Source organism: Ursus maritimus (assembly GCF_017311325.1).
Source record: "Ursus maritimus isolate PB19 chromosome X unlocalized genomic scaffold, ASM1731132v1 scaffold_X1, whole genome shotgun sequence".
NCBI lineage: Eukaryota > Metazoa > Chordata > Mammalia > Carnivora > Ursidae > Ursus > Ursus maritimus.
The window spans coordinates 40,403,863-40,426,514 of NW_024423319.1; the positions used below are offsets into that span (position 1 = coordinate 40,403,863).

The 22,652-nt window shown below is 51.5% G+C and overlaps 1 long non-coding RNA gene across 5 annotated transcripts in view; it reads left to right on the plus strand.

The window, feature by feature from the left end:
• The first annotated feature begins 9,602 nt into the window (after window positions 1-9,602).
• LOC121102548 overlaps window positions 9,603-22,652 on the plus strand; it is a 14,632-nt gene continuing 1,582 nt past the window's right edge. The window contains exons 1-3 of one of the 5 annotated variants that reach the window (XR_005834633.1): window positions 9,603-10,515; window positions 13,000-13,167; window positions 15,446-16,405. This is a non-coding gene — a long non-coding RNA (uncharacterized LOC121102548). Of the gene's footprint in view, window positions 10,516-12,999; window positions 14,219-15,445; window positions 16,406-22,652 lie in introns of those variants that run through there. The other 4 variants (XR_005834635.1, XR_005834631.1, XR_005834630.1 and 1 more) reach the window with 4 other exon arrangements.

The following is a 22,652-nucleotide window of genomic DNA, read 5'->3' on the forward strand; positions in this document are numbered from 1 at the left end:
GGGGGGGGGGGGGGGGGGGGGGGGGGGGAGTTCTGCGGCTGCAGAACCATTTTCCTAGAATTGTTCAGCCAAGGTGGCCTCAGGAGGTGACCCAAGAGGCCTTTCACCAAAGAGATTCCAGAAACTGGGAGCCCGGCCTAACCTCTTAAATGTCTTCATGGAGGTAAAAGGGATAGTGATCCCTAAAATGGGCAGCCACAGGTCAAAAGCTGGGGCTCCGATATCCAAAGTCAAAATTCCAGAGAATCTCCTTTCAGATTTTGGTGGCTGTCGAACTTGGGGCTGCAAGAGGCCTTGTAAAGCCTCCAGTCCGGCCTCATCCCACCAATCACCACCATCTCCCACTCTCCCACCTCACACTCAGACAGGCTGCATTGAGATGGTAATTTGAAGGGATTATTTTTGGGGCGCCTGGGTGGCTCAGATGGTTGAGCATCTGCCTTTAACTCAGGTCATGATCCCAGGGTCCTGGGATCGAGTCCCATGGCCAGCTCCCTGCTCAGCGGGGAGCCTGCTTCTCCCTCTCCCTCTACTGTTCCCCCTGCTTGTGCTCTCTTGCTCTCTCTGTCAAATAAATCAATAAAATCTTTTAAAAAATGAGGTCTATCGAAGGAGTTATTTTCTATGGGAATGTAGCTTTTCGCAGACCAAAAAGATCTTTGTGGGTAAAAATTACCCAATTACACCCAGTTCCCCAAACCTGGGAATACAGGATCTGTTCCGACGGTCTCCAAACTTGCTGGAGAGCAGTTGGTAACCTTATGAAGAATGACACAGACAACTAAGGGTCACCGAAGGACAGATTGCTCGCTGTAAGCCCCTTCTTTTCACCCCAACGGCATCCATAGTGTCTCAGCGGCTTCTGCCTTGCAGAAGGCCAAGGATGGGTTTCTCTTGGCAAAAGGCAAGGGGTCCTTTAGAACTTTGGTCCTGGGGGCTCCCGATTGAATTCTTCAACAAGAGTTTCCTTAGAAGGTCCTACTGCTTCATTGCCTTCAATCTCCCCCCTCAAGTCTGTGAGATGGGACAGCAGAGCACTGTGACTAATTGCTGGGGGAAACTAAAACTTGAAACGCTTTTCCTGACACTGGGCAGGGCCCATTCTGGTGCCAAGTCAAGCTATGGAAGTCTGTCACCTGACCCTGCCCATCCAGTGAGCAAGAATTCCTCAAGCAGAACATAACTCCTGTCCCTCCCACAAATGCTGAACATTCTGTTTTTTTGCCCTTAGAAAGAAACTGGTGCATAACTGCCGTCTCTTCTCCTCGTCGCACACCCCCTTCTCTGCAAAACCGAGGAACTGGGTCACATCACCTAAGTCTCTGTGGCTTTGGAGGGCTCAGCATCCAGCCTCAAATGGTGGTCAGATACACATGTTGGAGCACGGCCTGTGCCCTCCTGGGTGACAAAGGCAAGTCACTGTGTTCCAAAGTATGGCGAGTTGTTTTTCCATACGCTTCTGATCATCTTAACCCATGTGACCTATTTGCTTTTCTCTCCTAGAGAGGCCTTAAGTCTTCTTAGGAGTATGTAAAACTAGCCCAGACAGGCACCCCGTTAAGGTATGGGAAAGGGTAAGTTCCCAGAAATCCCTGCCATCAAAGTACAAGGCAAACCCCCTTCTTCTGTAGACTCGGTAATTCGGTCATCCGTGTGTTCATTCAACAAGCAATAAAGAATCTGTTGCATGCCGGGCTCTCTGACAAAGGTTGTTGAGCTCACGGAGTCTGCATTCTAGCGGAGGGAGGAGGGGGAGGCAGTAAAGAAACAAACAAGAACCGGGCACCTGGGTGGCTCAGTCGGCCAAGCACCTGACTCTTGATCTCACCTCAGGTCTTGATCTCAGGGGCGTGAGTTCAAGCCCCACGCTGGGCGTGGAGGCTCCTTTAAAGAAAAACAAGACAAACCAAAAAAAACAAAACAAAACAAAACAAAACATGAACAACATCAGATAGAGAGGAAGCTGAGACTAGGAGAGAGGAAGGAACTTGCCCAAGATCACACAGCCTGGGTCTTCTGACTCCCTGTCCTTTGTTTTTGCATTGAACATACATTGAGCGTTGAGCACTTGCCATGTGCCAGGCACAGTGCTAGGCACTGAAGATATAAGATGAAGAAGACAGACAAGGCTCCTGTATTGACAGAGCTTATAGTATAGGCAGGGAGACAAAACACAAATAAACACACAGAGAAAAACCACAGACACTTCTGGTTTCCAGTTCAGCATGTAAGGAGGTTAGAAGTCACCACTCCATCAAGTAACAAGTAAAAAGCTTAGATCCATAAAAGAGGTGAGGTCACAGGGCAAACTTCTGCCTCGTCTCCAGAACTGGGGAGACAGACAAGGAGATACAAAGAATCACAACCTAAAGCCAAAGCCCTGAAGCAGAAACCTCCGTGGGAACCAGCACTGACGTAGGAAAACCTAAACTATTAACTGAAGAATTGCTGGTGGTTCCGTGTAGACAAGCCTTAGATTTAAAATAAAAAAATCTAAGCTTCCACTTTAGGAAACTAGAAAAAGAAGAGCCAATTAAAGACAAAGTATGCAGAAGAAAATAAGGAGTAAAAAAAAAAAAACAGAGCAGAAATTAATGAAATTGAAAACAGGAAATCAATAGAGATGATCAACAAAACCAAAAGCTGGTTCTTTGAAAAGATCATTAAAGGGGCGCCTGGGTGGCTCCATCGGTGAAGTATCCACCTTCAGCTCAGGTCATGATCTCAGGGTCCTGGGATCGAGCCCCCCTTGTCGGGCTCCCTGCCTCTCCTCCTTCTCCCTCTGCCCCTCCCCCCACTCATGCGCTCAAGCGCTCTCTCTCTCAAATAAATAAATAAAATCTTCAAAAAAATAAAAAATAAAAACAAATAAAAGATCGTTAAAATCTCTAGGTCTCTAGCCAGGCTAAGAAGAAAAGAAGGCACAAATTACTAATATCAGAAATGAAAGAGGAACCACAGCTACAGAGCCCATGGACATTACAAGGATGTTATAGGGATATTATGAACAATTTTGTGACCCAAATTTGATGACCTAGATAAATGGACAAATTCCTTAAAAGACAGTCTTCCAAAATTCACACAACATGAAATAGACAATCCGAATAGGCCTATAGCTATCAAAGAAATTGAATCAATAGTTAATAGCCTTCCAAAAACAGAAAGCACCAGGCCCAAATGCGCTCACTGGGGAATTCTATCAAACATTCAAGGAAGAAATGACTGATAAGCTGAACTTCATTAAAATTAAAAACTTCTGCATTTAAAACTTCTGTTCTATGAAAGACACTGTCAAGATAATGAGAAGCTAAGCCACAAATTGGGAGAAAATACTTGCAAAAGACACATCTATCTGATAAAGGAGAGTTACCCAAAATATTCAAAGCCCTCTTAAAACTCAACAATAAGAAAAGGAACAACCCGATTTTAAAATGGGCAAAAGACCTGGACAGACAACAGACAGATGGCAGGGAAGCATATGAAAAAACGGTCAACATCGTATGTCATCAGGGAAATGCAAATGGAAACAACAATGAGATCCTATTAAGTATCTTTCAGAATGGCCAAAGTGGAAAACCCTGACAACGCCAAATGCTGGTGAGGATGTGAAGCCGCGGGAACGCTCATTCATTGCTGGTGGGAACGCAAAAAGGTACAGCCACTTCAGAAAACAGTTTGGCAGTCTTGTATAAAACTGAGCACATACTTACCGTCTAAGCCAGCAATCATGCTTCACGGTGTTTCCCCAGATGAGACGAATACTTACGTCCACGTAGAAATTTTGCACACGGATGTTTACAGCAGCTTTATTCACAACTGCCCAAGCTTGGAAGCAACCAAGATGTCCTCCAGCGGATGAGTGGCGAAATAAACTGGTACATCCAGACAATGGGATATTATTCAGCACTAAAGGAAACATGCTGTCCAGCCATGAAAAGACATGCGGAAATCTTAGTTCCATATTACGACATGAAAGAAGCCAATCTGAAAAGGCTACCTGCTGTATGGTTCCAATTATATGACATTCTGGAAAAGGCAAAACTATGGAGACAGTAGAAAGATAGGTGGTTGCTAGGAGCTGAGGAGTGGGGGCATGAATTGGCGGAGTACAGAGGGTTTTTAGGGTAGTGAAAATATGCTGTATGATACTAGGACGGTGGACATGTGTAATTATATATTTGTCAGAACCCATAACATGTACAGCTTTGGGTGATTACGGTATGTCAACATAGATTCATTGATGGTAACAAATGTCGCACTGGCGGAGGATGGCCATAGGGGAGGGGGTTGTGCATGAGGAGGGAAAGGGGACCTATGGGAGCTCTCTGTACTTTTGCGTGAGCCTAAAACGGCTCTAAAAAAGAGAGTTGATTAATCAAAAAATAAAAAAGGAAAGAAAAGGAATGTGGGGGTCACGGGTCCCTTAAAGATCATCTGTTCGGTCCACTTATTTGGCAGATGGGCCAGCTGAGGCCCTGAGAGCGGAAGGTCCTGTCCTAAAGTCACACAGCAAGCTCATAGCCAGAGCCTGGGCCCAAATCGAATGTTTTGCTTCTCTGTCCAATACATATCACGCAAGGGTCAGCACATTGTTTTTTCAGTTAGACAATGACTTGCATGAGCTCTTCCGAAGCAGCTTAGAGGCTCTATTGTCTGCAAAGGGACAGAATGTCTTAGGCTGAAGTCCTTTGCCCTTCGAGCACACACGATGACTGCTGGGCTTCGTACAAGGTCAGCGCTGATGCCACACCCAGGCCTCACTTGGGCCCCATGTTCTGCTGAACCTTCAGGGCCATGGGGTGACCTCAGAGTTGTGAACCAGGAAAGGAGCCTGGGGCCTTTCTCCCTGTCCTGTTCTCAGCTTTCCAGCCTTTGGCCAAAGTCCAGAGCAGGAAAGAACAATTGGCAAACCCATTAATTAGGTCCTATTTATTCATGGCCAAGTTTCATACTCTGTTTTAAGGGAGATTTTTTACCTTGATTATTATCGGAGGCCCTCGTGCATACATGCAACTGTGTTTGCATCTGTACAAACACATCTGAAGTGTGTACTGTTCGCATTTCACAGCGGGCAACCAGCGCCCACCATCCCCTCCAGACGCCTAGGACCGAAGCCCGGGATCCAGTTTGAGCTAACACGCTCTGCAAGTTCGCAAAGAGCCCCTGTTCGTGCGTGGATAATTTGATCTTTACTGCTTCCTTCACATTAAAAATGATTTTATGAAGTCCACCTGGGTGGCTCAGTCGGTGAAGTGTCTGCCTTCGGCTCAGGTCATGATCCCGGGGTCCTGGGATCGAGCCCTGCATCCGGCTCCTTGCTCAGCGGGGAGCCTGCTTCTCCCTCTGCCTGCCGCTCCCCCTGCTTGTGCTCTTTCTCTTTCTCTCTGACCAATAAATAAATAAAGCTATAGAAAAATGATTTCATGAGAAGTAAATCTTTGGACAGAGAAGTCTTCCTCCTCCTACTCAAACCTAACCCCTGTCCTGGGCCATCTCAGAAGAGGGGGGCCCACCCCCGCCTCACCTGACTCCACTGGATAATTCCTTTCTCGTCTGGGTTTTCAACCTTGGGTGTCTACTAACTTTCTGTAGCTCCAGTGGGCTCACTTGCCTGTTCTTCTCCAACCCTTCACCCTGCCCTTCCTCAGGTGCTGGCCCACCTCGCTCCTGCCCTTCAGAGTAGAAGGTCCTTGAAGAAGAGCCCGCCCTCACTGACTGCACTCCCTCACTTCCCCCACACTCCCCAGGCCTTGCAGTGTGGCTCCCCGCCCCACCAACAACCATCTCCTCGAAGATCAGAAGTCAACTTGGCCAGACCCCATGGCCACTTTGCAGCCCCAGGCCCTGCTGAACACATTCCCCAGGCGACTGTCTTCCCCTGGGCCTTGGTGGCCCTCGGCTCTCCTAATTATTCTCGTTTTTAAAATGGTATCTACAATTAACTCACTCACATAGAGTGTATTACTAGTTTCAGAGGTAGAGTTTAGTGGTTTATCAGTTGCATATGACACCAGTGCTCGTTCCATCACATGCCCTCCTCATGCCCATCACCCAGTTACCCCATCCCCCCACCCACCTCCCCTCCAGCGACCCTCAGTTTCTTTCCTAGAGTTAATAGTCTCTTAGGGTTTGTCTTCTGTTTCTAGTAACACTCCTTCTAGCTACCTTTGCAAGATCTTCCCCTTCTGCCCGTTTCATGTTAGCGTTCCCTAGGACTCTGTCCTTGGACCCCTTCTCTTCTCACTGTAGTACATACACTCTCCGTGTTGGCCTCATCTTTTCAACATCCACGTATATGGTCCTGCACCTGCGGTCCAGGCCCAGACCTCTTCCCGGAGCCCCTCAGCCATACATCCAACTTCTGGGTGCCCCACTGACACCTCACACTTGACACATCCAAGATAACCTACCACCTTCCCCCAAATTCTGCCTCTTCTCCGGTGTCCCCCATCTTGCAGAAGGGCTCCATCAGACACCCAGTAGCTTAGGCCAGAAATCTGGGGATTATCCCAGACTCCTTCCTCTTTCTCCTTCACACCCAATCTGCCAATTTGTTCCACCAGCTATCCCTTCAAAATAACCCAGAGCAGGACCACTCCTTTCTCCCCTCTAGTACTGCTGGCTTCCCTGCTTCCTCTCTCTCCCCTTCAGTCCATCCCCCACACTGTAGCCAGAGGGACTGATGCAGCATCAACTGGCCCAGATCATTCCTCGGCTCAAAATATTCCAGTGGCTTCTTGTCACTTGGAATAAAATTAAAACTGCCTACCATTGCATAAAAGGAAATCCACATTCTGGTTCTTGCCTATCCTACCCGGCCTTCTGTCTCAGTCGTCACCCCAACCCCCGACACACACACACTTTACACTTTATTATTTTTTTAAAGATTTTATTTATTTGTCAGAGAGAGAGAGAGCACAAGCAGGGGGAGCGGCAGGCAGAGGGGGAAACCAGCTCCCCACTGAGCAGGGAGCCCGATGCGGGACTTGATCCCAGGACCCTGGGATCATGACCTGAGCTGAAGGCAGACGTTTAACCAACTAAGCCACCCAGGGGTCCCACACTTCACAGTTTAAATACCAGACTGTCTCCCCTTTCTGGATCTTTGCTCCTTTGCTCATAGCCATCCCCTCTACCTGGACACTCTCCCAGCCAGTCTCACCAGCCAACCTGGTGACCACATACTCATCTTTCAAGACAGCAATAGACCTTTCCTGCTACTCCAGGCCGAATCTACCATTCCTTCCGCTGTGTCCTCTATGGCACCCGTAAGCTATTGGCAGAAAATGCCTACGAAGCACCTATTATATTATGCTGTTCCCACCCGCTCTCGTAGGTCACACATTCTATTAGTTTCCGGTTTATTCTTCTTGTGTTTCTTTCTGTACATGTGAACAGGTGCATCTATATTTTCTTACTTTCCCTTTTTCTTACGCAGAAGGAAGCATACTACAGATACGCTGTTTTTTCATTTTGCTTTTCTCCACCCTCCCCCACAACATATCCTAGAAATCACTCCCTATCAGTTCATAGACAGCATCCTGATTCTTTTTTACAGAGGCACAGGACCTCATTCTGTGGCTGCACCAAAGCCTACGCAACCAGTCTGTTATGTACGGACACTTGGGTACGTTCTAAATATTTTGCAGTTACAAACAACGTTGTAATGAATAACCTCATGCATGTGCACGGCCATATTGCTGGAGGTGTATCACCAGGCTAAGTCCCTCAAACGGGATTGGTGGGTCAAAAGATAAAGGCATACCTCATCTTGTGAGATATTATCAAACTCCCCTCCAAAGGGCTGCGCCAGTTTCCTTGTGCACCCGTAATGCATAAGAGTCACCCTGGGCATTTTTGGAAGAGAGTTTTCTCAGGACATGAGCTCCATTTTCCAGCTGACCTGTCTTTGTGACTGATCCCTCCCGATGTGCACGAAGGCACCTCAGCCACTCAGCACACAGCCCTTCCCCGTGAGAATTCCCCTCCTGGGTGGAGCAAGGGACAAACCCAGCCCCACGTTGCTGGAAAAGCTCCTTCGTCTTCTGCCTTTCGCGGCTGTGGTTGAGGAGAAACACTCCGCACATTATTCTGGCTTCAAGTGCACAAAGCGACAGGCCCATCAGAAGGTTCTTAATCAGGTGTTAATTAGCTTGAGGGACACAAGAGGAAGTGCAAGGAGAGTTTAGTACTTTTCCAGGCTCACCAAGTACCAATCTGGTTCGTTCAAAGGCCCCTAATGAGGACTGGCATCCATCCTATAAATAAAGAAACCATCCTATTGAGAAAAAATCATGATAAAAGTAATTTACTGCTCCAAGGATCACAAAGTGCATACACACACACACACACACACACACACACACACACACACACACTATCTCATTTGATCCTTCCACTAGAAGCATCCACGCTAGACCAATTGCTTCCTTGGCCAATCTTTGATGTACGTTAAGTGGTTCGTGGACTTGAACTGTGATTTATCCACCCAGACTTCAAAGGGTTAATGAGAGCTGAACTCTGAACAACCTGAACTTCTGAAAGGCCTAGGGCTGGAGGAAGCCCCGGGAGCAGGAAGTGGTCAGGAAGCCTAGTCAGCCTCAGGCTCGAATTTCCCTGACAGAGAGCCTCAGATGAATTATGGTGGAAAACCCCCAACTGCACTGTTCGTCTCCCTTTAATTTAGGCATTTAATAAACAGATAGCATCGTTCTCCAGAAATGAGGAAGGTTAATAATTTCCTTGGATGGAGAGTTCCAAGCAGCCCTTGCGGCTTTGTGCGGACCTTCAAAAGAACTTCTGCAGCCAGAGTCTGTGAAACTTTTTATGCTGGTCTATTAAATTTTCACTAGGCTCCCCTGCCCTCATTAATATCATTAGAGTATAGGCCCGTGAACTTGTCCAGCATTTGTCAGACATCCCAGAACCCATGGGAGGGGTCCGACACTATAAAGCAGGTGATGCCCTCCTGAGGCATTTCTCCTGCCAACTTTCCCAGCTGGCAGTGCCCTGCCGCTTCTCCCTGAGTGCCCAGGACCCCACACCATGGCATCACTGCCGGGAACAAAGCGAAAGAGACTTTCTCTCAATGCCTCGGCGCCCAGCAGCAAAGCGTCCACCTGCTTCTACCAGCACGTCGTGTAAAATGGGGACACGAAATCATTTTCTCTCTTGGGCATCCCATGCCTAGCTTGTCAGGACTTCAGGGCCAATTCAGACAGTATAGAGCCAGGGAAGTTGCTGCTTAAGGAAGCAGTTGTGAGTGTAGGATGTGGGGAGAGACAGACCCGAATTTCGAATTTCGATCCTGGCTAGCTGTGTGTTCTTGAGGAAGTCACTTAACCTCTCTGAGCCTCATCTTCCTTATCTGTCTATCTACCTCACAGGAGTTGCTCTGGGGATTAAATGAGATGAGGAATGTAAAATTCTTAGCCTGGTACCTGGTGGGTAACAGCTATTAGACTCCTAACATGTCACATCTAGAAGTGCCTTTATTTTTTGTTTTTTTAAGTTTTTTTAAAAAGCTTTTATGTATTTATTTGACAGAGAGACGAGCGCATGCACAAGCAGGGGGAGCAGCAGGCAGAAGAAGAAGCAGATTCCCCTTCAAGCTGGGAGCCGGACGCGGGGCTCAGTCCCAGGACCCTGAGATCACTGCCCGAGCCAAAGGCAGACGCTAAACCCACTGAGCCACCCAGGCACCCCTAGAAGTGCTTTTAAAAAGAATTTGCTCCAATCCCTCATTTTCCAGACGAGGGAATGGACCTAGAGGGAGGTTATCCAACTCGTTAATGAAAGAACCAAAATAGAAAAGTTTTCCTGACCCTTTGCAATCCACTTGACGCTTCTCTTGCCCTAAGAACGGCATTCCCAAAGCAGACTGGGGAGGTGGTGAAGGGAGGCCTGACCTGCTGGGACCCAGGTAGAAGAGATGGCAGATGTCATGCTAGGTGGACACCAATGCCGACCAGCAAGCGAGGACTTGGGAGAGTCTTCCAGCCTAGAATTATTGTCGTGATTATCTACACCCAAGGCTATTTCAGCAAAGCCTGGCTTGACCATCCCTGTGTGTCATTTCTCCCTAATTGGGCTTCAACAACGTCCTCCCCCCAAACGCAAACGTTTCCCTTTGGCCAGCAGAGCAGTCATCCTCCTTGGGCTGTGAGCAAGACGCGTCTCCCCAAGGCCTTTTGGGCCGGGTGTGGGGCAAGAGAGGGAAGGAACTTCTCTCCCCAGCTCACTTTGCAGCGGGAAGTTCTGTGGCTTTCACAAGGACAAGTGCACGGTGGGGGGGGGGGAGCAAGGGTGCTGTGGCTCTTGTGATTGGCCCGCTACGGAAGTGGTGTGTCAAATAGCAGCCAATTCCACGCGAGCTCTGGCGGCCAGGCCCCGCCCCCCTGACCTCACGTGGCCCCGCATGAGGTTGCTACTTGCCTGCTCCAGGACCGAGCAGCACTGGGAGTTCTGCCCAGCTCAGCACTTCGTTATACTGTGGAAGCAGGAAGGAACTGGCCAGTAAGTACTTAGCTCCTGGCTGAGCGACGGCTAGACTAAACAGGGCTGGGATGTGCAACCGAAGGCTGCACCCACCCCCCGGCGCTGGAGCTGCGGAGCCCTGCAGTAATGCATACCGGGGTCGCTTCATTTCCTTCCCACTCCGAACATCTGCGTCGGCTTCCAGAACCCCAGATGTGCCACGAGGCATCAGTGAATGCATCCAACCCGAATCCACTTAGCCTTCCCTGCCTGGTTTTCTGTTAACCTCCCTCTTGTGGGAAAATGGGACCAGGAAGCAAGGTGACCTTGGGGATGTCATCCCCCTTCTCTGGGACTCAGTTTCCTAATCTGTAAAATGTGTGGGCTGATCGTGTACACCCAGTTCTCCACAGCTGCCACCCGAGGCCAGCTTACCCTCCTAACTTCCTGTTGTGTCCCTTTGCTTCCACTCGTGGCCCCCTTCAATCCATTACCAAAGCAGCAACCAGGGGACCCTAAACCACATATCAGATCTTCTTGGCTTGAAACCCCCGCCCATCCCACTTTAAATAAAATTCAAACCCCTTACTGTGATGCAAAAGGCCCCTACCGAGCTGCCTGGTCTCAGCTCCTGGCTTTTCCACCCCTCCTTCCCTCTGCTCCAGCCACACCAGCTTTCCTGACCGTTCCACAAACATGCCAAGCTTGTACCTGCCTCAGGTCCTACCCCCTGCCTGAGATGCTTTTACCTCAGCTTTTTGCCTGCTTAACTCCTGGTCCTGCCTGCTGCGGTCTTGGCTCAAGGTCACTTCCTGGGGTATAAACCCCTCCTTGAACAGCGTCCCCCATCCATTCCTGCCAGGCTAATTCAAGTTCTGTTGCTATATACACTTTCATTGGACACTGTTCTTTTCTTTCATAGCGCTTCTCAGAGCTCTAATTATTTAATGTCTGCCTTCCCCACTAAACTGTAAGCTCTGTGAGGGGGAGAGCCTGGTCTGTCCCATTCACCATTTTCTTTTGGGGAACTGGTACAGTGTCTGGTGCATGGGAGGAGCTCATTAAAAATTGGTTGGTTGAGGGCACCAGGGTGGCTCAGGCAGTTAAGCGTCTGCCTTCGGCTTAGGTCTTGGTCCAGGGTCCTGGGAGTGAGTCCCATGTCAGGCTCCCTGCTCAGCAAGGAGTCTGCTTCTCCCTCTCCCTCTGCCCCTCTTCCCCGCTCATGCTCTTGCTCTCTCTCAAAAAAATAAATACAAATCTTCAAAATATGTTTTAAAAAATTGGTTGGTTGAGGGGCACCTGGGTGGCTCAGTAGGTTAGGCATCCCACTCTTGATCTCGGCTTAGGTCTTTTTTTTTTAAGATTTTATTTATTTATTTGACAGAGAGAGAGACAGCCAGTGAGAGAGGGAACACAAGCAGGGGGAGTGGGAGAGGAAGAAGCAGGCTTCCAGTGGAGCATGGAGCCCGATGCGGGGCTCGATCCCAGGGACCTGGGATCATGCCCTGAGCCAAAGGCAGACGCTTAACGACTGAGCCACACAGGTGCCCCTCAGTTTAGGTCTTAATCTCAGGGTGGTGAGTTTAGGCCCTGCGTTGGGCTCCGTGCTGTTCGTGGAGACTACTTAAAAAAATTAGTTGGTTGAAGAATGAATGAATGAATGAATGAATGAATAAAGGTCCCTGCCAGTTCTGGATCTTTAGCCCTGTCACTGTGTTCCCACCCACTGGGGGGCTCTAACAGAGTGGTGTTGACCTATTGACCTCACTGTTAGGCAAGCCAGGAGGGCAAATCTGTCTCTGGAAGACTCAGAATGTGGCCAAATGCAAGACTTCCATTTATGTTATTCATGCCCCTTGCCCCCTTCATTAGTGATTCAGTACTCCGAGTAGCTACTGGGCATCTACTGTATACCTGGCCCTGTCCTAGACGCCGCAGTCTGAAGGCATTCATCTGCCCAGACTTGGCCTGGGCTCTTCAAGAGCTTCCATGTAAACAGCCAACACCCCTGCGCCTCAGCGCATCGGCCCAAGCTGAGCGCCTGGGAGGACAGAGGAAAGAGCAATTGAGCACTGATTGTCCTGTGGAAATTTAGTGGGGGGAAAGGGGGGGAGCAGATTGTGCAAGACCGTAATCCAATTAGCGATTAGCGGTGGTGCTGGAGTGCCTTTCCTGATGGAAGGATGAGTATCAGGGAAGGCCGCTCATGTCATGTCATGTCATGTCATGTCATGTCATGTCATGTCATGTCATGGGGAGCACTTGGGGGAGGGCTCTCTGTCCATCAGGTGGCCACGGCGGGGGTGGGAGCTGCGTGCCGCAGTGGCAGGCTCATGAGCACCCCTAATCCACTTTTCGCTACAGTAGCTCTCACATTCTCAGGTCTCCAAATCACCCGGGAACTTCTGAAACAGGCAGAACTTCCTTCCTCCTACCCAGCCCTATAGGTGCGGGCTGAGCAGGTCAGGTATGGGGTCTGGCCATCTGCATGTTTAATAAACACCCCCCCAATGTCGTTCTGAGGCAGGCATTCCCAAGAGAACACTCAGAGGGACGCTGGTCCAGTGGACTGACAGGCGGCAGATGCAAATGGGAACTGAGGTGGAAGCCGAGGACTGAGGACTTCGAGGGCATCCCCAGGACTCCATGCTGGATACCTTCACTGACTGACGGGAGGGAGCGGGTTTGTAGGTGAGTGGCAGAGTTCTGTAAGGGTGGGGGTTACTGGTGTGAGAGAGGAGTCCTGAGCCCGTGACAAGAGTCCTCAGGGCCTTGGTGACCATCTGTTCCCAAGTGTTCCCCTCCCCACACCAGACCAGAGGTCTCTTGTGTGCCCAGATGGTTTCTGGGCCAGAGAGAAGAAACCAGAAGGGGGGTTTCTACAGGTGCATCGGGGAACAGCAGAACCCCCAGGTCATTCCATGCCTCCAAACGGGGGTATCACTGGAAATAAGCACCCTGGGGGGCAGAGGACTAGCCTATCGGTGAGAGGGAGCCATAGAAGGAGTGGAGATGACAGGAATGCGTGCAGCCATCATTTCTCTTCCCCAAACAGCAGGGAGTCTGCCTCTCCCTCTCCCTCTGCCCCTCCCCCTGGCTAGGCTCTCTCCCTCTCTCTCTCTCAAATAAATAAATAAAATCTTTAAAAAAAAGAATTTGGGAAATGGGATGTTGGATACGTTATAGCAGAGGTCATGCCTGTCAAAGCCAGAATCCAGAGTGCCATCCTAGACCCTTCCGTCTCTCTTACTTATTCCCCCCAGGCAGTCTGGATCCCTGAACCTCACCGATCCAACCTCCTGCCTGTCTGCTGACTCCAGCCCTCCTCCCCCTCCTGCCTGCTGCCAGAGCGCCAGAGCTCCGTAACTCTTGCCTGGACCTCTGCAGAAGTTTCTTCACTGCTTGGGCCACACCTAGGCTTGCCTCACTCCCATCCGTTTCCCACACCGTGGCCAGACTGATGATGGCCTCTTATTTTTAAACAGCTTTATCATGGTATAGTTTGCGTAACGTAAAACGCACCTATTTTAAGCATACAATCCAATGATTTTTGAATATTCATGGAGTTGTGTAACTGTTACCACAATCCAATTTTAGAACCTTTTCATCACCCTGAAAAGTCCCTCGTGCCCATTAGCAATCACTTCCTGTTCCCACCCTCAGCCTCCGACAACCGCTAGTCTACTTTCTGTCTCTATGGATTTGCCGTTTCTGGGCATTTCATGTAAATGGAATCGTGCAACGTGTGGTCTCTTGTGTTTGGCTTTGATCGCCTCTCTTAACACAGAAACCCGCTCAGTTAAAACCCTTGAATGAGATGGTAACTGGCTGATGGATGTGTTAACTAGCCTTACTCTGGTCCTCATTTCACAATATATGTGTATCAAATCATCACACTGGGCACCTTCAATGCCCACAACGTTGTATGTCAACGTTCTCGTCAAACCCTTGAACGGCTCCCCGTCAGTCATCCACCATCCAAACATCTCCTGTGACTGTTCAAGGTCCTCCGTGCCGGACCCTGCTTTAGAACTTCCTGTGGTTCCCGAAGACACACCACGGTCTCTCTTGCCTCCACGCATGTGTCACTGTGGTTCCCCTGCCAGGAGTGCCCTCGGCCTGCCCTGAAGCAGGCATGACCTCTGCTATAACGTATCCAACATCCCGTTTCCCAAATTCTTTTTTTTAAGATTTTATTTATGTATTTGAGAGAAAGAGGGAGAGAGCCTAGCCAGGGGGAGGGGCAGACTCCCCGCTGAGCAGGGAGCCCGATGCCAGGCCCGATCCAGGAACCCCGGGATCACGACCTGAGCCGAAGGCAGACGCTTAACCCACTGAGCCACCCAGGCGCCCCTCCGCCATTTCCCAAATTCTGTTCATCCCTTCCACTTCTGTAAGCCCGTCGCACCCTGTACGTGCTTTATTCACTGCAGGACTCATGTTGCAGTGTAAGTACCCATATACACTGGAACTCCCTAGCTAGACTGTGAGTTCCGTGAGGGCACTGGAAACAGATATCCTTACCTTAGAAGCAGATCCTGGTTCAGAATGGGCGCTCAATAAATGTGTATTCAACCAAAAAGAACTACTCGAGGTTCGGTCCAGAAATTGCCCTTTAGGAGCTCAGTCTGGTGAGAGAGTAAATGAACCATTGATCGTCCAGCCTACATTGACTGAGGCCCCACGACCTAATAGTGGGAGGGGGGAGGGAACAAAAAGGATGAGGCATCATGCCTCGTGGGACAGTCGAAGAGAAGACACGCTCTCTGCACATCAGCAGGTTGTCCTGTGAAACACGACACCCCCAAATGTTAGGTGGTGGGATGGTGGGATGTGTCATGAGCCCAGAAGAGAGGGGAATGACTGCTGTTGGGACACCGAGAAAAAGCGTCATGGAGGAAATTGAGGGCAGGCAAGGTTTAGAACAGAGGTGGGAAATGTAAATCGCATTATTGTTTTGTTTTTCAAGTAGGCTCGATGCTCGGCTCACGACCCTGAGATCAAGACCTGAGCTGAGATCAAGAGTCAGACGCTTAACCCACTGAGCCACCCAGGCACTCCTGGAAATAGCATTATTGGATGGCAGTGAGAGAATGGCCCGGCAACATCTTGGGGCAGAGGGGTGGATGGTTTGGAAGAGGGAGGGCCTGGGGACAAAGGACTCAGTTTGGGTGCTGGTGACTCCTCCCAGGAGACGGTAAGGACCTGAAGTACAGATATTATCAGGAAGATTGGATACACAGCTGGAGTAGGGGTTCCAGATTTAGCAAATGAAATTTCAGGACACAGTGCAAGAGACATTCTTAAACTAAAATATGATTTGTTGGATATCTGAATTTCACATTTAGCCAGACATCCCTGCATTTTCTCTGGTATCCGTGCACTGGTGGAGAGCAAGTTAGAGCCAAACCATGAAGGCCTTGAACGCCGTGCCAGAATGTTTACCCTCTGCCCTGAGAGTAATGAGGAGCCACTGAAGGGGCTTAACCTGAGGATGGACATAATCACCTATGCCTTTTAGAAAGGTGGCTCGGGTTGTGGCAAGGAGAGTGGATGGAGCAGGGGGTGGGGTTGGGGCGGCTAGAGGCTGTGACAGCAATTCAAGGGACAGAGGAGCAAGGCCCGAGTCAGGGCAGAGGCAGCGAGCATAGAGAGGAGGGTAGAGTCCAGGAGCGACTCAGCTCCAATCAGAAGATACTACCTGAATTCTAAGTACACACTGAGGGGTAAGGCATGGGCGTTGCGACCAAACGTCCAGGGCCAGTGGAAGAAGCAGCCTCCAAGTGGGGGGCAGGGCAGAGCAGCCTGCGATCTCTCCCACTGCCTCCTGCCACCCAAGGGAAGAAAGTGAGGCGCGCGTGCTGGCGAAGCTTCGCTGGAGGATCTTGAGCAGCTGCCGGAGAAACCCCTCCCAGTGTCTCCCTGGCTGGTCAGTTCTGTACACTTCCCTTTGCCCTTGGGCTCCGGCGCCGACCCAGAGCACACAGTGTTCTCCCAAACAGATGCATGCATTCTGCTCTGGGTGATTCACTGTCCCTGGCTAGAAGGGCCTGCCTGCTGGGGCAGGGACCAGGCAACCCCTAAGAACATTCCAAAGGGCCCCCTGTGCAAACCCTCACAGAAGGGTTCACACCGGGGCAAACAACAGGTGTCTAAACAGTGCTGTCTTTTCTGGGGCGACTTTTAGCACAGCTGATGAAAGAGACGCCCCACCTTAGTTCTCCTGGCCAGGAACATCTAGAACACTCTCCTAGCTCAAGCCTAGCACTCCTTGGGGATTCAAGAGCCAAGAAGGCAGAGCCTGCTTCTGGGTGCTGATTCGTTCCCCTCTAGCCCAGACACTCGTGCCAACAGCAAGTTCCACCCCATCCCGTGACCCTCATGGCTGCACGTGGATCTGCACATGGCTCAGGCAGGGACCAGAGGCCGACAGCAGGGAAGGGCTCCTCTCCACAGACTGCAAAATTGGGCACAGAGGATGGGGTGAGAATTTTCCCACGATCCCTGCTGTCTTTCGCAGGCTCTGTGGTCCCTCGGGCCTGGGGTGGAGTTGCCAGAACCTTCCTTGGTAACCTCTGAGGCCTTTATGCTATCAGTGGGGAGGCTGCCTAGCTAAGGGCAGTGGCTCTAAACTCAGATGGAACTGAGTTCTTGGCCTCACTCCCCTGTACTAACTGTGGACCTTGAACAAGTTACTCAACGTTCTCTGTGCCTGAATTTCTACTCCCAATGAGTAAAATGGGGGTCATCAAGGCACCTGAGAGGGCTAAATGAGATTATCCATGTAAAGAATTTAGACTTGTGTCTGCACTTAGAAACCATTCAATACATGTTGCCTTGTATAATGATACCCCTTTGATTATATGCCCTCTCCGTTCTCCCTGGCCCCTCATCAGATTCTTTTCTCCAAGGTCACAGCTCAGGACCGTCCCTTCAGGCCACCACTGCCTGGTGACAGCCCCACACACCAAGGATCCTTCTCTGAGGAACTCAGTCCTTGCTCCACAGATGGTGGTTCTCCCGGGGCCTCTCATCCTAATTCAGAGCCACTTGCCCTCTATACCTCAGCCTTTTGCCTTTTATCTCCTGTGCCATTGTTGGAGAAGGAGCCAGGGCGGGAGGGCAAAGGGCAGGGGCGGAGAGCAGGCTGGCTAGGCCTGGTGGTGCAGAGGAGATGCTGAGAATCTGTCCTGTCAGCGCTTTTTCCGTGTGGGGAGGCAGGCGCCCCAAGGGACTGAGCTTTCTGAGAATGCCCAACCCCGCTCCTGTCCAAAACTGGCCTGCCGTGGGGTCACAGCCACTCCGCACCCCCCACCCCCGCCAGCAGATTCTCTGATCTCTTGGGTGGAAGGAAGGCAAAAGAAGCTCAAAGAGCTCAAAAGATCACCTCCTACATGGCCTTGCCTGCGGGCCCCTCAGCCCAGCCCGGCGCTGTTACCCGCCATCGCTCTCTTGCCGGCACCCGTGTGCCCCCGATTCACACCGTACACAGAAAAGGCAAGGGGACCAGGCTAGCCTTGAAAGGAGAAACGGTCCCGGAGAGCCGAGCAGTGAGGCATTTTGTTTGTTCTCCAAAGTGCAAGAGGCCCCCAAAGGCACTTAGGCGCCCCCGCGCCTCCAAGGAATTATAAAGAGCGAGTGTGAAAGTGTCCCCAGTGCTAGATTCATTAGAGACCCTCAGCAATCAAGCCTTTAACACCAGCTTTCCCCCAGCTTTCACTGCACCTTCTAGGTAGAATCTCATTAAACCCTCTCCAGTCTCTAGGGGGGAAAAAGGCAAGCAAGCCCTTGAGGAAAAAAAAAAAGGACACGAATAGCCACATTCAAGCCGACTGCAGAGAGCAAATAAGTAGAGGTGGAAAAAAATAGAGATGTTATGCTTAAAACATCTGGGAAGTGGTATCAGTCCTGTAAAAGCAAGGCTTGCTGGGGGGGGGGGCTTTCCATTGGCCTTGCCCAGCTGTCTTCCTCCCACTCAGAACGAAATGTTCTGTCTTTCTGTGGTTATAACCTCTTTTCACTTGGATTGACTTGCCCACATCGGGACCTTGCTCCGGGTTGCCGTTCGGCGAGGCTGGCACGCAAGCGCGGACTACCCAGGGAGCCCCGGGGGAAGGGCTCCGCCCCGCCCCCGCCCACCTTCTGCCCCGCCCTCGCCCCGCGCTGCTCCGCCCACTGCGGGGTGGGGTGCCGCCGCCGGGGCTCTCGGGCGGCTCCCGGGCCCCGGCAGACCCGCCGCGCGCGCCGCCGCTTACCCTCCCCTGGGAGCACATGTCTTCCCACGCGCTGCCGCCGGGGAAGCGGGGCGCGGGCGGGCATGTGGGCTGCCATGCGGCCGCCAGACAAGGGCGTGGCGGGGAGGCCGGCCCCGGCGGCGGCGGCGGCGGCCGGCCAGCCCTGCCTCGGCTTCCGGGGAGCCCCGGCTTGCTTACCGGAGGCCCTAGGAGGATCGGAGTTCTTTAGATTTTCCAAAAGTCCCCGACAAATGCCCTCACCCCCAGCTCGCCCGGGGAAACAGAACCACAGCCTCCGGCCGGGGACCTGGGGAGGGGCGGGGGAGGAAAGGTTGGGCTTCAGAAACCCAGAACTCCGGTGGGATTAAGTCGGGGTTGGGGCGGGGGGCAGGGCCAGGCAGGCCGGGCAGGGCCACGGAAGCCAAGATTCCAGGGGGTGGGGGTTTGGAGCCGAGCCGGGGTCAGATGCCTCGGGCGCACCCAGGCAGGTAACAGGAAAGGGGAAAGTGGCCGGGGTGTGAGACTGTTGGTTCTCAGGTTTGGCTGCAAAGTAGAATCACCTGGGGAGCTTCAAAAACCCTGATACCCAGGGCCTCATCCCAGATTCCTGTTATCAGAATCCGGGGGGGGGGGTGTGGATCCAGGCCTGGGTAGTTTTTAAAACTACTCCCCAGGTGGTTCCAGGGTGTAGAAGAGGTTGCGAACCAGCGGTTGCACGGGTGGCAAAAAACGGGTCCCAGGGCCAGCAAGAGGGGTGCGACCCCGGGTGCTTGTTAGAAATGCAGAATCTCCAGCCCCACCTCAGCCCTAGGGAATCGGCATCTGCATTTTTAAAGGAACAGCTTTCTGAAGATAGAATTCCCAGACGACAGAATTCCCCGATGTGAAGCGTACAATTCAGTGGTTTTTACGATCTTGTGCAACTACCACCTCTACCTGGTTTCATTTCCATCACCCCCCAAAGAAACCCCATGCCCATTAGCAGTATGAGTCCGCATTCCCCCCTCCCTCCAGACGTGGGCAGCCGCTACTTTCTGGCTCCCTGGATTTGCCCATTCTGGATATTAGCATCTGCGTTTGAACAGATTGCTTCAGCACGTAACAGTTTGAGAAGCGCCAGTGTGAGAGACCTTCCAAGAGAAGCAGCCCTCGCGCCCCTCCCACACTTGTTGTCATGCAGACATGTGGGTCCAGAGTTGCTGGATTTTTCTGCTTTTTCAAGAAACGCCAGAACTCTGGATTTTTTATGTGAAACCTTCCACTTTTAAAAAGTTTGGCAGCTAATTCAGAATTTTGGGAAACACTGTTGGGGCCAAGCAAATCCTGCCCGAGGGCTGGATTCAGCCTGTCAGCTGCCACTTTTGCCGCTTCTGATGGTCACCAGGTTCCTACCCACCCCCACCTAAATCCTTCCTACTCCAGCCACAGTCCATTTCTCCTCGTTCCTCTTTCCATGGAACAACCATTTAGCAGCCTCCTCATAAAATCTTCTCACATACTATTCTTCCCTTTCTCCAAACTGACAACTACACATTTATTGAGGACCTACTATGTGTTCGGTGCTTTACACTTTTTGGAATTATTTAAATCTTCACAACAGTCTTTTTTCCCCTTTTTTAAAGTAGGCTCCATGCCCAGCACAGAGCCCAACGCGGGGCTTGAACTCACGACCCTGAGAGCAAAACCCGCGCTAAGATCAAGAGTTGGCCACCTAGCTGACTAAGCCACCCAGGTGCCCCCTTTATGGCAGATATTATTATCCTGGTTTTAAAGACCAGGAAACTGGAGCTCAGAGCGGTTACGTAGCTTTCCTGATGCTGCACAGTCACTCGGGGTCCAGCTGTTGGACTTTTGTACCTGAGCCCTGTCCACCTCCTCATGCTGCTTCTACTTTCCCGATATTGGCCCCACTTTTTCATCTCTTTCTTCCTCTTCTGAACCTTCTCCATTTGCCACCGATTCTGGATACAGCTCTCTGAGGACGACTAGATTAAAGAGAGCACAGTCTCAGCGAGCCTAGGCCCACGGTCTGCTGGGGAGTGTCTCCCTTGCAAACACTCAGGCTTGTTTCCCCCTAAGTACACTCATTCTTGTCAAATTTGTGCCCTGATCTTTGGTTTGGAAAGTGTGGCCAACATAAGTGAGCCGTGCTCTATTTTGAGGCTGATTCATATTCAACTTGTGGTCAGCTCCCTCCTTCGCTTGGTGTTTTCCTTGTTTATTTGTGTTGAGCTAAATTATGTTGTTAGGTTTTGTCACTAACAACCCCCTTGCACTTGTCGCCGCTGAAGTTCATCCTGGTTTCACAGGACCTTCTCCCCCCAACCTGTCCGACTGGAAGTCCTTCCCTGCCTGCTGTGGGTTTGGCCCCCTCCCAGTCTTTCACTTTCAAGTCACTTCAGGCTTCAGGGAACTGTCTCTACCTTCCCCAAATGTCCCATCTGCCTCGCTCACTTCACTGTCCTGGAAATCCTAGGTAGGCCTCCTGAGGTATGGTGCAGACAGGTGGGGGGAGGCAGAAACCATCCCCCAAAATTGGTTGTGGTGGGGGGAGGAGAGTTAGCTGTGGCCCAGGCGTCCCCTCATGGTGGCCTTAGGCCAGAAGCTCTATCCTGTGCAAGCTCCAGACCTAATCTGGCACCAGGACTGGGGGTGGTGGTGGTCAGGGGTCCAGGGACCTCTCTTCAGATCAGAGAGATCCTCATCCTGGGAGCCCCTCTGGCAAGAGTCAGTCCTGACCCCTTGGGACATCCCATTGTCTTGAGTGCAGTGGAACCCCAGGCCGGTTGCTAGGCACGGGCGGGCGCACTCAAACAATGTAGTGTGACAGTGCCCCAGTCTGCCCCAGGGGCCTCCCCAGGCCACAAGGGTGTGGTTTGCAGTCTGGGTACATTCTGTACCCTCAATCCGGGGGCGGGTTTGTGGTTCCTGGTGCTGCAAAGCACGCCCCGCCCAGGCCTTTCCTCTCCAGCTACAAAAACAAAGCTTAGACACCAAGAGGGGAGGAATTGAAACAGAGGCTGGTACTGTATAGCTGGTCCCCCGAACACTCCTGCTGACCTGCCCCCTTCCCCTTCCCTGAAGGCGTGCCACTCGTGGAAGGCCAACCACTGGTTCCTTGCTACTCTCCCCATATGCCTCACTGCATGGCTGCCTGAGCCACCGAACACCCTCCTGGGGGGTGGGGGGGTGCATGACAGAGCTCTCTGGGACCTGGCTGCCACCGTCTTCCCCAGAGACCCCAAAGCGTGGCTTTCCTTTCTCTGGCAGGGCTCCGTGGCTCCACATTCCTCTGACTGCTGAGGGTCCTGGGTCTTTGGTATGAACATTATTATTATTGTTGTTGTTATTATTATTACTATAATTATTATTAGCTAGCACCACTCGCAGGCCCATGAGGTCCTGGGTGCTTTCAACTTGCTCTGTGTAATGACTCCTCACAGCCCCTCTGTGAGAGAATAGAAGCTGATAGCTCTTTCCCACTCACTGCGGGCGGCACCGTTGCAAGCTCACACACATCGCATTTAATCCCCACGACCCTGGTAAACTAAGTCCCCGTGCTATTGGTAATACATTTTAAAGGCAAGGAACCGAGGCCCAGAGAGGTCCAATACTGTGCCCAAGGGTAGAATCAGGATTCGAACCCCTCCCGTGGCACTCGGGAGCCCAAGATCCTTCAACGGGCCTGGGCTGCCTCCTTTCCCCCCAGGACAATTCTGAGGACTGGCCAGGCAGCGCTTTTTACAAGACTCTTCACTGGAGAATCAACTAGCTCGGGCCTCAGAGGGGAGGGAGCGTTCCCTGGAGAAGCTGGGAGAGGCAGGTGTGACCTTTGCTCGGTTGCAGGGATTCCCCAGGACTCCCTGGGAGTCAGGCCACACCCAGCTGCTGTTTCTGCGGGCGGTGTCAGCTCCGGAGTGGGGGGGGTGGGTGGGGGGGGGG